Below are 12402 nucleotides of genomic sequence, written 5' to 3'. Positions count from 1 at the left end.
GGAGCACTGTGTTCAGTTCTGGTCACTTCACTACAGGATGTGGATACTATAGACAGAGTACGGAGGAGACTTACAAGGACGTTGCCTGGATTGGAGGGAGTACCTTATGAGAATAGGTTGAGTGAACTTGGTCTTTTCGCCTTGCAGCGACGGAGGATGAGATGTGATCTGATAGAGGTGTGTAAGATGATGAGAGGCATTGATCGTGTGGATAGTCAGAGACTTTTTCCCGGGGCTGAAATGACTGCCATGAGAGAGCACAGATTTAAAGTGTTTGGAAGAGGAGATGTCAGGGATAAGTTTTTTACGCAGAGAGTGGTGAGTGCATGGAATGGGCTGTTGGCAACGGTGGTGGAGGTGGATACAATAGGGTACTTTAGTAGTCTCTTGGATAGGTACATGGAGCTTAGAAAAATAGAGGGCTTTGCAGTAGGGAAATTCTAGGCAGTTTCTAGTGTAGGTTACATGTTTGGCACAACATTGTGGGCTGAAAGGCCCGTAATGAGCTGTAATGACTATGTGGAAGAATCCATATGTGAAAGAATAATATTTGTTCAAAGTCCCAACGTCCTGATTTTAATCCTTCCATTAAAATTTGGGATTGCAGTAACACAAACGAATCAATTAATTATGGATACACAAGACATTGTACATTCTTCAACCACTGAGTACTTCAGTACTTTCTTTTTGAACTAGTTACTACAACTTTACAAGTACTTTCCTCAACCATGTCCCTGTGTGATCTTGTCCTCTCTTTAAGATCATTGTCTGCCAAGCTTCTGAGTGAGTCATCTATTATTATTGTTCTTATTGTTGCCATAAGAGTGGAGGTACAGGAGCCTGAAGGCACACACTCAATGTTTTAGGAACAGCTTCTTGCCCTCTGCCATCAGATTTCTGAATGGTACATGAATCCATGGACACTACATTGTACTGTATTGCTGCTGCAGTATGACATATTTCATGAGATATGTTAGTGTTAATAAACCGGAATCAGATTCTGATTAGTAAAGATGAACATTTGGATAGGTGATAGATGATAAAGTTATGGCATCAGTGAACAATGTTACCAAAAGTGACATCCTCAAGACAGTTCATCAAGCATTTCCATTCACTTCTTTTTATTTCAGATAAGGTTCAGCCACTGTTAGAGCTTGTTATCTACATTTTATCTACATCAGTGAACAATGCTACCATAGGCGACATCCTCAAGACGGGTCACAAAGCAATTCCTTACACTTCTTTTACATCTTTTTATTTCATATGTGGTTCAGCTACTGTTAGAAGCTATAATCTACATTCTGGCAGTGTGATTTCAGGACAATCGAGCGATCCAGCACTTCGCTGTCTCTGAGAGTTTTCCACAAGTCTGCGACCAAAGCGTGTGGCATGGAGGCCAGAAGCTGGGAGATCGGGCCTATTTCGTCAATTAAAGCTCTGAGGGAAACGGAAATCATCGAGGCAGGAGCAGAGTGCGATTGAGTGCTCAGCGCCGTCTACCAGCCTCTCACTCGTGTTCAGCACCGTCCAGCAGCCTTTTGCTCATTGCTGCCAGAGAATGCGTCTGCACGTGGCAGTCTCTTTTTCCCTCCTTCCGAGGGAAAGTCCTTGTGTTCAGGTGAACTCTCTCTACTTCAACGCTGTTATTAGATGGTGCTGGAGCAAGGCTACATCACAGATTGTAGACCTGGACTCTAATTCAGGTTTATAATATGTTCTAAATTCTAGTAATAGTTTCTCTTTTTCGTTGCTGTCTTTGGGCAATTTTTGAATCAGTACAACCTGCAGATAATGAGCACTGAGCTGAATTGTACTGAAACAAGCCAAACAAGTTCATGATTTTATGTTTCATATTTTGTGCTTTCACTGATTTTTTCTGTTACCTCTTGCAAAATATTTTTGCATGTGGTGAGAGAGTGTTTTATGTTTTTTTAACTGGTTAGTTACATTATTCTGTTTTGTGACGGTGGGGAAGACAGATTTCAGGGTTGTATACTGCATACATTCTTTGATAATAAATGTACCTTGAATCTTTGAAAGGACAGAATTTATATACTTATCTAAAAATTAGTTTAAACCAAAGTTGAATTTAAATGCCACTAAAAATTATCTGGTGGGAATAGGGAGAGATAAGGGGAAGAATGGTTAAAGCTATGGGTATTTCTGGGCTTTTGGTGACAGCCTTTGAGATAGCATGGTTGATGGAACTTTAAAGATAAAATGAAAGCCAATAGAACAAGCTGAAAATAATGGATATTGTTCCCAAGAGCAGATTAGTGATGGGAATGATTCGACAGAAGGTGAATAGGTCGTGGGAAAGTGAAGGAGAAGCAGTGAGAAAAACAGTAATGAGGTGCAATGGCGTGAGGATTGGGGAGAGAGAAGCAGAGCTGGTGGGTGAAGCTAAGTCATTGATGAAGAAAGCAATACTACTGTAACGTAATGTAGAGAAGGCTTGACCCAAACACAGAGCAGGAGAGTGATTCAGCTGTGAACGATAAAACTTTAATAATCACCCACAAAAATAACAAACCATGGGGGCGAGAAATCAAGACAGAACAGAAACTAAACAGAACAGGCAACGGGTAAACTTTAGGGAGAAAGGCTGAAACTAGGAGGTTTAATGGGTGAATAAGGAGTGTGGATGAGAACTGAGTTTGAATAGGTTGCAAGTGATGAGTCTGGAATCAGCAGTAGGTGAATCCTATTAACTGAGTGGAGACTGAGAGGTGTCTGCCAGTGCAGGCTGGGAAATGTCAGCAGGAGCAGGCCCAAGAACAGCTGGGAAGAGATGAAAAAGAAGAGGGGATCACCAATTGACATATTTTCTTTGCAGCTAGCTCAATATACTGCATTGGCAACCTGCCGTTGTGGAGGTCTCCTTTCTCCACCGCAGTATATGATACTGCATCAGATATCATCCATGGTGTTGGTAAAATAGATATAAGCGCAATATAAAACAGAGAAACAGAAATACACTTAAGGGTAGTGAAGAAAAACAGCAAGGGAGGCAGAAACAAAGATGAGAGAATAAATCAGCAGACATAAGACAAATGTCACAGTCAAGTCCGTGGACTCCTCTTTCCAGTTATTTCCTTTTCCCCGTGTTCCGTTGGGCACCTTGATTAAGGCACCTGATCTTAATTTCAAACCTGCAACATAAAAGGCTCCGGATTACAGCTACTCAGTTGTTGGATCGTCACCAGAAACGAGTTCGGTGATTCATGCTCCGGGCTGCCGAGAAGTCTGTACCATCACTGGAGCCACTGAGAATCATGGACTCTAAGTTGCTTTGGTACCAGTGGCTGCTTAGTGAATTCAGTCATTTTTGTATTCAGCTGTTTTGCTGCAACTCCAAGTCGGGATGCAAATCCTGTCGTTTTCATGTCCGGCTGAGAATTGCTCACCGTAGCTGATGCAGTATGCATGTTCCGAGCCACTGGGAATAAGGGATCATCTTCTGAGCCCAGGTCAAGTCAAGATCCAAGGTCGAGTCAAGTTCCTGGGGTCAAGTCGAGAGCCTGCTGTCCAGCTGAGTGTTGCAGGCAGTTTGGCTGCCACTCTAAGCCTAGATGCCAATGAACTGTCGTTGTGTGGTTCTGTTTCTTCATTGTCCAAGTCCTTCCAGCTGAGTAGGTCTGGCCATTTGGTGCTACTCTGAGTTGGGTATTCTGTCTCTTCGTGGTCCAAGTCCGAGTCCAGGCTCCAAATCGTGTCTGAGTCCAGGCTCCAAATCGTGTCCAAGTCCAGGCTCCAAATCGTGTCCCAGTTCCAGGCTCCAAATCATGTCCCAGTTCCAGGCTCCAAGCTGTGTTCCAGTTCCGAGTCGGAGTCAGGATCCAAGTTCCGAGTCCGAGTCAGGACCCAAGTTCAAAGTCTGAGTCAAGATCCAAGTTCCGAGTCTGAGACCTGCTGTTTAAGAAAGGAGGGAGGCAGCAAAAAGAAAATTACAGTCCTATTAGTCTGACATCAGTAGTTGGAAAACTATTGGAGTTGATCCTCAAGGATGAGGTTATGAAATAACTCGAGGTGCATGATAAGATAGGCCCAATAAAGCATGGTTTCATGAAGGGAAGATCCTGCCTCACCAACCTATTGGAATTTTTTGAGGTAATCTCAAATAAGATTGACAAAGGAGAGGCTGTGGAAGTTGTGTATTTGGATTTTCAAAAGGCCTTCAAAAAGGTGCCGCATAAGAGGCTACTTAGTAAGATGAGAGCCAATAGAATTACAGGAAAGATAATGGAATGGGTGGAGCATTGGCTGATAGGCAGAAAGCAAAGGGTGGGAATAAAGAGATCCTATTCTGGTTGGTTGCTGGTTACTAGAGGTGTTCCGCAGGGGTTGGTGTTGGGGCCGCTTCTTTTTACACTGTATATCAATGATTCAGATAAATGGATTAAATGTTTTTATGGCTAAGTTTGCAGATGACACCAATATAGGTGGAGGAGCAGGAAGCGTTGAAGAAATGGAAAGGTTGCAGAGAGAGTTGGTCAGTTTAGGAGAGTGGGCAAAGAAATGGCAGATGAGATAGATACAATGTTGAGAAATGTATGGTTGTATCAGGCAGATTATTATTTAGATGGGGAGAAAATTCAAAAATCGGAAGTGCAAAGGGACTTGGGGGTCCTTGTGCAGGATACCCTAAAGGTTAACCACCAGGTTGGATCAGCAATGAGGAAAGCGAATGCTATGTTGGCATACATTTCATGAGGAATAGTGTATAAGAGTAAGGAGGTGTTGATGAGGCTCTATGGGGCACTGGTGAGACCTCATCTGGAATACTGTGTGCAGTTTTGGGCCCCCTATCTTAGAAGGGATGTACTGATGTTGGAGAGAGTTCAGAGAAGATTTACGAGTATGATTCTTGGAATGTAGGGGCTAACATATGAGGAGCGTTTGTCAGCTCTTGGACTATATTCATTAGAGTATAGAAGAATGAGAGCGGATCTCATAGAAACATTTTGAATGTTGAGAGGGTTGGACAGAGTAGATGGGGAAAGGTTGTTTCCCTTGGTGGGTGTCCAGGACAAGAGGCTACAGTCTTAGAATCAGAGAGTACCCATTTAAAACAGAGATGAGGAGAATTTTTTTTAGCCAGAGCATCGAGGATTTATGGAATTCATTGCCACATACAGCTGTGGAGACCCGATCATTGAGGGCGTTTAAGGAGGAGATTGATAGGTATCTAATTAGTCAGGGTATCAAGGGATATGGGAAAAAAGCCAGAAATTGAAACTAGATGGGAGAACAGTTTAGCTCATGGTGAAGTGGCGGAGCAGACTCGATGGGCTGAATGGCCTACTTCTGGCTCCTTTGTCTTGTTGTCTTGTGATCTTATGAGTCAAGATCCAAGTTCCGAGTCAAGTCCAAGTCCAGGTCAAGTCCAAGTTTTACCGGTTTGTTATCCAATGTTTACATCCATGCTGACATTTTGTCCTTGTTCCCTGGCCTTCGTAGTAACTATCAATAAGTCCAGTTCTATTTATACTACTTCTCTGTCTGTCTCCTGCACTTGGGTCCGCTCCCAACTCCCCCTTGTAACAACAAAACTGAAAATACCATTATTCCTTGATTGAACTGATATAATGTCATAGAAAGATGACCATATGACAGCCTATATATTAAAACTTATGTTATCACATTCAATTTTTTTCAGTGTAAAAATTACACTGACTATACAGCAGATGTTATACCTATATAAAATGAGTTTGCAATGAAACATCTGCTTCCATATATTGATATTTTAGCTTATAGTACTGAATAAATTATAACCAGCTTGTTTGCACGAAAAGTCAGACGATATATTTTTGACAATGATTGGAAGGTGTTATATGATAATGCATAAAGAATACATCATAGATGTTTTAAAAAATGAAAGGTTAGTAATTAAAGACAGTGATAATCTAACATTTTAGTATTTTACATACTTGGAGCAATTTCAAACAATAATTTCATGTAAATGCAATGCACATAAAATGCCTATAATTTGTGCAGTAAATGCAACAGTAGGTTTATGGTGTACATAGACATAGAGAAGATGGAACATCGAACAGTACAGAACAGGACCAGTCCTTTCAGCCCACAGTGTTATGCCAAACAAAGAAATAGTAATCAAATGGCTATCTAAGCTAATCCCATTTGCCTACACAATGTCCATATCCCTCCATTTTCCTCACAGTCATGTGCCTATCTAAACGTCTTTTAAAAGTCCCTAATGTATCTGCCTCTACCACCACCCCAGGCAGTGCATTCTAGGCATACATCGCTCTCCATGTAAAAAAAATTGCCCCTCACATCATCTTTGAAATTACCCCCCTTACCTTCAATGCATGCCCTCTGTCTCTGGATATTTCAGCCCTAGGAAACAGATACTGTCTGTCTTCCCTATCTGTACCTCTCAATATCTTATAAACCTCCATCAGAACTCTCCTCAGCCTCCAACATTCAAGCAAAAATAACCCAAATTTGTCCAATCTCTCATTATAGCTCATGCCCTCTAATCCAGTCAGCATCCTGGTAAACTTCATCCTCTCCAAAGCCATGACATCTTTCATACAATGAGGCAACCAGAACAGTATGCAATAGTCCAGAAATGCCTAACTAGAGTTCTATAGAACTGCAACATAATTTCCTGATCTTTGAACTCAATGTCTCAACAATGTCTCATGCTATATGCCTTTTAACTACTATACCAACCTGTGTAGCCACTTTCAGGGAGCTATGAACTTGGACCAGAAGATCCTTCCACTGTATCTTCACATTTGACCTTCCAATGTGAAGCACTTCAAAGTTGGGTGGGTTACACTCCATCTGCGATTTCTCTGCCCAAATCTACAACTGATCTATATCCCCCTGTATTCTTTGCCAGTCTTCTATGCTGTCTACAACAACACCAATCTTTGTATCATGTGCAAACTTACCAACCTACTGATCTACATTTCCATCCAGGTTATTTATATACATCACAAACAGCAGAGGTCCAGTACAGATCCCTGTGGAACACCACTAATCACAGACCTCCAGCTAGAGTAAGTCCCTTCAAACACTACATCATGGCCAATTTACTATTGATCCAATGCATCTTAATCTACTGGATGAGCCTCCCATGAGGGACTTTTTCAAATGCCTTTCTAAAATCCATGTAGACAACATCCACAACTCTACCTTCATCAATCACTCTTGTCACCTCATCAAAAAGTCACCTAGACTGAAGAGATTAAATGTTTTTTTTTATTTTGTTACCCTAATCATGGAAACTTTGGAAAAGCAATAGGCCAGCTCTTCATGGATGTAGTATCAAAACATACAAATGCAACTAAAGCCCAAGAAAACTTGTTGAAACCTTGAAAACAGAAGTAGAAATTTCAGACTTGGACCAACAGAATTAAGGCTTAATTTCAGGCAGAATTCAATTGTTTAAAAAACAAATCCTGTAACATATTTTTGAGTGATATTTAATTCAAATTCAATAAAGAATCTAAACAATGGGAAAATTAAGGGTCTGACTGAAGGTCAGACAAAATCCACAATTCTCCATCCAGTGAATGAGGAAATTTTGGAGAGTTGGATTGCCCAAAGTGACAGTTTCTGTTCAATGGACAATGGGCTAGTATACTTTTTAGTAAAATATTGTTAGTGTTTAAGTAATCATTGAAAATTATTAATTCAAGTACAAAATAAAGGCATAGCATTTATTAAAATTTATTAACATTTATTGCCATATTGCCAACATCAACGAAAGCTTGTAAAAGGTCACACAATTTTCTTTCAGGTTCCTTGTGTGTTATGTATTGAATGTAATGTGGGAGGCATTCAATGTAGAAGTCTTTACAAGCAAAATAAATAGCTGCACATTTGTTCCTGGCCTGTCTGTCTTTCATGTGGTGTTATTCACAGTTACCCGGCTTCTAAGTACCACAAGCATAACAACTGGTGATGAATTGACGAGTTTGCATGCAATGTTTTTTTGTTTTATCCTCTTCAGCAAGAAAAATCTGTAACTTTGGTGGTGTACCACTGTGTAATTAGGGTGAGCAAAAAAAAAAGTACGGTGGAGATTAACAAATGCAGGAAGAAACTTGCACTGCACATTGTTAAAGGTAGGTATTCAGCAATTCTGGGCCGCTTGTGGTTAGAGCAGCAGAAACTCAATGGGCACAATGTTCACTTGATTGGAAGGACTACTAATTTTGCAGGATTGGCCAGAGAATAAACATTTAGCAAGATTAACTTGTGTCAAGGGCACTTGCAGATGCATGTGGAGCCAGAGTTACTGGAACTGTTAACCACAGTGACTCACAAAGGAATGTTCAGATCACCAAAGCTTCTTCTGTTTGGCATCACCTCTGTTCCTGCATTTATTCAGCGAGCAATGGGACAGATCCTGAGTGGGTTAACAGGGGTGCAATGCTATTTGGATGACTTACTTATTACTGGGAAACATGAGCGTGGGCACCTACAACACTTGGATGTTACATTACAAACACTCAAGGAATATGGGCTAAAGGGTCAGAAGGACAAGGATGAGTTCTTTGAAACTTTGATTGAATATTTGGGCCATGCGATCAACAACTCGGGGCTTCACAAGGCATTGTCAAAGATAAAAGCAATCATGGAGGCTCCAGCATCACAGAATGAAAGTCAATTAAAATCTTTCTTAGGACTATGAACGTATTACACAGAATTTGTTCCAAACCTAGCTAGCATGCTGAAACCGCTTCATGAGCTATTAAATAAATTAACACAATGGCAGTGGACAGATCACTATGAAGAGGCTATTAAAAAGGTCAAAGCAACTTTGTCACAATCATTGCCTATGAAGTTGGCATGTAGCACATCACCCAGCGGTTACCTCACTCGTCACGCCATCCGGTGGAGGGCATCCTATCACTTTAGCATCAAGGACATTAAGCAAGGCAGAAAGCCGCTATGCCCAGATTGAGTAAGAAGCACTCACAATTGTTTCTATAGCTAAGAAATTTCATCAGTTATGCTCCTGACAGACCATCGCTCCTTGATGTCAATTTTTGACGATGCACGGTCATTCTTTCCCTGGTTGCTAGTTGAATGCAACATTGGGCTCTGTTACTAACTGCACATCAGTACGATGTAAAGCACAGGAAGTCCAAGTATCAATCCAATGTTGGTAGACTATCCAGACTTTCCTTAGCAGTGACATTTTCGGAACCATCCCTATAAGAAATCTTCCAGTTTAAGGAAGTACCTACAGCTCTGATAACTGCAGCACAAGCCCAGAAATACACACATAATAACTCTGTCCTATCTAAAGTGGTGGACGTGGTAACTCTTGAATGAAAAAAAAAACAAACCATAGAATTGAAACCTTAACCAGGCTGAATGAAAGTAGCTTCCAGTCCAAGCTGGATGTTTACTTTGGGGCTACTGTGTTGTCATTCCCCCACCATTAAGAAAGCAAGTACTTGACGAGCTACATGCAGGACACGGTGGCATAGTGTACATGAAAGGAAATGCAGGCAACTATTTCTGGTGGCCAGGACTGGATGTAACCATTGAAGAGAAGGCCAAAAGCATGCCTATGTTGTCAGCCAGTGAAAAATGTTCCTCAATTTGCTCCTTTGTCACCATAGGAATGGACTGAAGAACCATAACAGAGCATTCACATAAATTTTGCAGGAAATATAGAAGGCCGTATGTTCTTGATGGTAGTGGACACACACAGCAAATGGACCAAGGTTGCCATCATGATGAGCACTACATCAGAAAAGTGCATTGAGGAGTCATATTCCATCGTTAGCCATTCTGGCCTTCCTCAACAGCTTATGGACTCCCTTTCAAGGACTCTTCATCTCATGTTCTCCATATTTATTGTGTACTTATCTATCTATCTATCTATCTATTTATTTATTATTTCCTTCTTTTTGTATTTGCACAGTTTGTGGCTTTTACACACTGGTTGAACACCCATTGTTGTGGTCTTTCATTGATTTTGTTACGGTTATTGTTCATTAATGGATTTATTAACAGAGAGTGAATCTCAGGGTTGTATATCATGACATATATGCACTTTGGTAATAGCTTTACTTCGAACTTCTGCACTTTGTAGGAACAAATGGTACTCAGCACATCAAGTTACCAATATATCATTCAGCCACTGATAGCTTTGCTGAATGATTCATGCAAACATTGAAATAAACCTTCAAAACTTCAATGGGGAGTGGATCAGCATCTTAGCACTTCCTTGCTGACATACTGCAACTCACCTCATGTCACCAACAAAGTGGTCCAGACACTGCACTGATGAAAAGATAGCTTCACACCTGGCTTGACCTGCATAGACCCTCAAACACAAAACAGAATGTGCTAAATGAACAGAAAACCCAAAATAAATAAGCGATAAATATTGAGGAAGTGAAGTTGAATGAAGTTATCCCCTCTGGTTCAAGTACCTGATGGCTGAGGCGTAATAACTGTTCCTGAACCTAGTGATGTGAGTTCTGACGCTCCTATGTTCTTTCTGATAGCAGCAGTGAGAAGAGAGCATGATCTAGATGGTGGAGTTCCCTGGGGATGAATGCTGCTTTCCTGTAACAACACTCCATGTAGATGTGCTCAATGTTGGTGAGCGCTTTGCACGTGATGGACTGGGCCATATCCATTACTTCTGGTAGGATCTTCCATTCAAGCGCATTGGTGTTTCCATACCAGGCTGTAATGCAGCCAGTCAATATACTCTCTATCACACATCTATAGAATTTTGTGAAAGTTTTAGATGTCATGATGAATCTACACAAACTTCTAATGAAGTGGAGGTGCTGGTGTGCTTTCTTTGTAATTGCACTTACGTGCTAGGCCCAGGATAAGTCCTTTGAAATGATACCTGCGACAGTGGTGGCACAGACTGGCCCTGTGATACACACAGAGGAAACCAATAACCTCAGCATCTGAAGAAGGCATGTTGATCAGCTGTTGCCCACATCTGAGTCCACTGGAAACCAAAACACACTGACCAATCCAAATCCAGTTGTAGAGATGGGACAAGATTCTGGGACGACTGCAGAACTTCCATTAAGATCAAATGACACAGCCAGTGTTCTTCCATTACCTGTGAATTCTGAGGTGCCCCTACTGACAATGCAGTACCCAAGCCAAGATCTATACGTACACCATCAAAAGATAAAATGACTTTGGCATCATCCCCAGGTCATTGGTTCTCTCACAGGAACAGTCAGCCTCCAGACAGATTGAATCTTTAGTTTAGTGACGAACCCTCAGCACATGGGGCAGAATAATCCCTAGGGTTATGTCTGGGAATAGAGGCAGTCTACCCTCTTTTCCTGGTTTAGAATTTTTTTTTGTTGGTTGAATTTGATGATTATTCCATTGACTGTTCAGCAGCAGGTCTGTGTATGGGAAGGAGAAGAAACCTTTAAAGTAAAGTGGGAGGAGATGTTATATATTTGTATATATTTTGACCCTTACAGGTAGCTGTGAAGCTTCCCAATGTGTTACCTACTGAACCTAATGTGAGAGGGCATTCTGGGTAATGACTGACAAGCAAAATAAAGAGCAGCATGTCTGTTCCTCTCCGTCTCTTGTGTCTATTATTCATGGCCACCCAGCTTCCCAGTACCACAAACGTAACAAAAATGCAAAAAAACTTTACAAAAAACAAATATAAAATCGATACATAATTGTCAAAAACAAATGTCCATGCCTCAGCGAACAAAGAACAATAAAAGGAATCTGGATATCATTGTGAATTTTATTAGAATCCTCTAGAACTGTCCTCTTAGTATTCACTTCCTACAAGTCAGATCAGGAAAATAGGATCTCTTGGAGTAGGGTCTCAAAGATGAACCCTTTTTGTACCTCTCACAACACATTCTGGACATAATGTTTCTCAGTTGTCTGTAGCTAGAGACCAACTCCCTTGCAGGATGTGTTCATTGCCTTGATGTGACATCATTGAAGCACAATTATGCACTTTGCTTCCCTTGTTCTCTGACCTCTCCCCCTACATTTAGGTGTGTGGTAAGTGAAGACAGGCTGTAACTTGTGGCATTATTGTTAGGAAAAAGGTTTGACTCACCCTATTTACCTTTCTAATTGAGGTTCTACTAAGTCTGAAAAGGAATTGATATTGGATTAGAAAACCATTCAAGCTAGAGGCAGTTCCAGTCTTCCTTTGGTTCTGTTAATAGTCAGCAGAAGAAAATATTCTAGCTTTTATGACATGAAAAAGAGGAGAGCAAGAAGAATGTCAACAAAAAATAAAGATTAATTATGGATTACCAGGTGTTCGAATAGAGAAGCATGTCTCTGAACTAATGATGTGTCATTTTATTTACAAACTGACTGGAAATTTCATGGAGCATGGTATTGTGGTACATTGTAGATGCATTTTAATATTAAGATTGC

General features: G+C 40.9%; 2 protein-coding genes across 6 annotated transcripts in view; one reads left to right on the top strand and one right to left on the bottom strand.

Annotated features, from left to right (window-relative positions):
- Positions 1 to 12402, bottom strand: part of LOC132398116 (rho GTPase-activating protein 6-like) — a 165086-nt gene that overhangs the window by 78642 nt on the left and 74042 nt on the right. The window lies entirely within an intron of this gene.
- LOC132398117 (uncharacterized) overlaps positions 1 to 12402 on the top strand; it is a 163503-nt gene that overhangs the window by 127202 nt on the left and 23899 nt on the right. The gene's annotated exons all lie outside the window — the stretch shown is intronic.

Source organism: Hypanus sabinus, chromosome 8 (genome assembly GCF_030144855.1).
Source record: "Hypanus sabinus isolate sHypSab1 chromosome 8, sHypSab1.hap1, whole genome shotgun sequence".
Classification (NCBI taxonomy): Eukaryota; Metazoa; Chordata; class Chondrichthyes; order Myliobatiformes; family Dasyatidae; genus Hypanus; species Hypanus sabinus.
The sequence above is the reverse complement of the archived record's forward strand: the minus strand, read 5'-3'. Positions and strand labels throughout refer to the sequence as shown.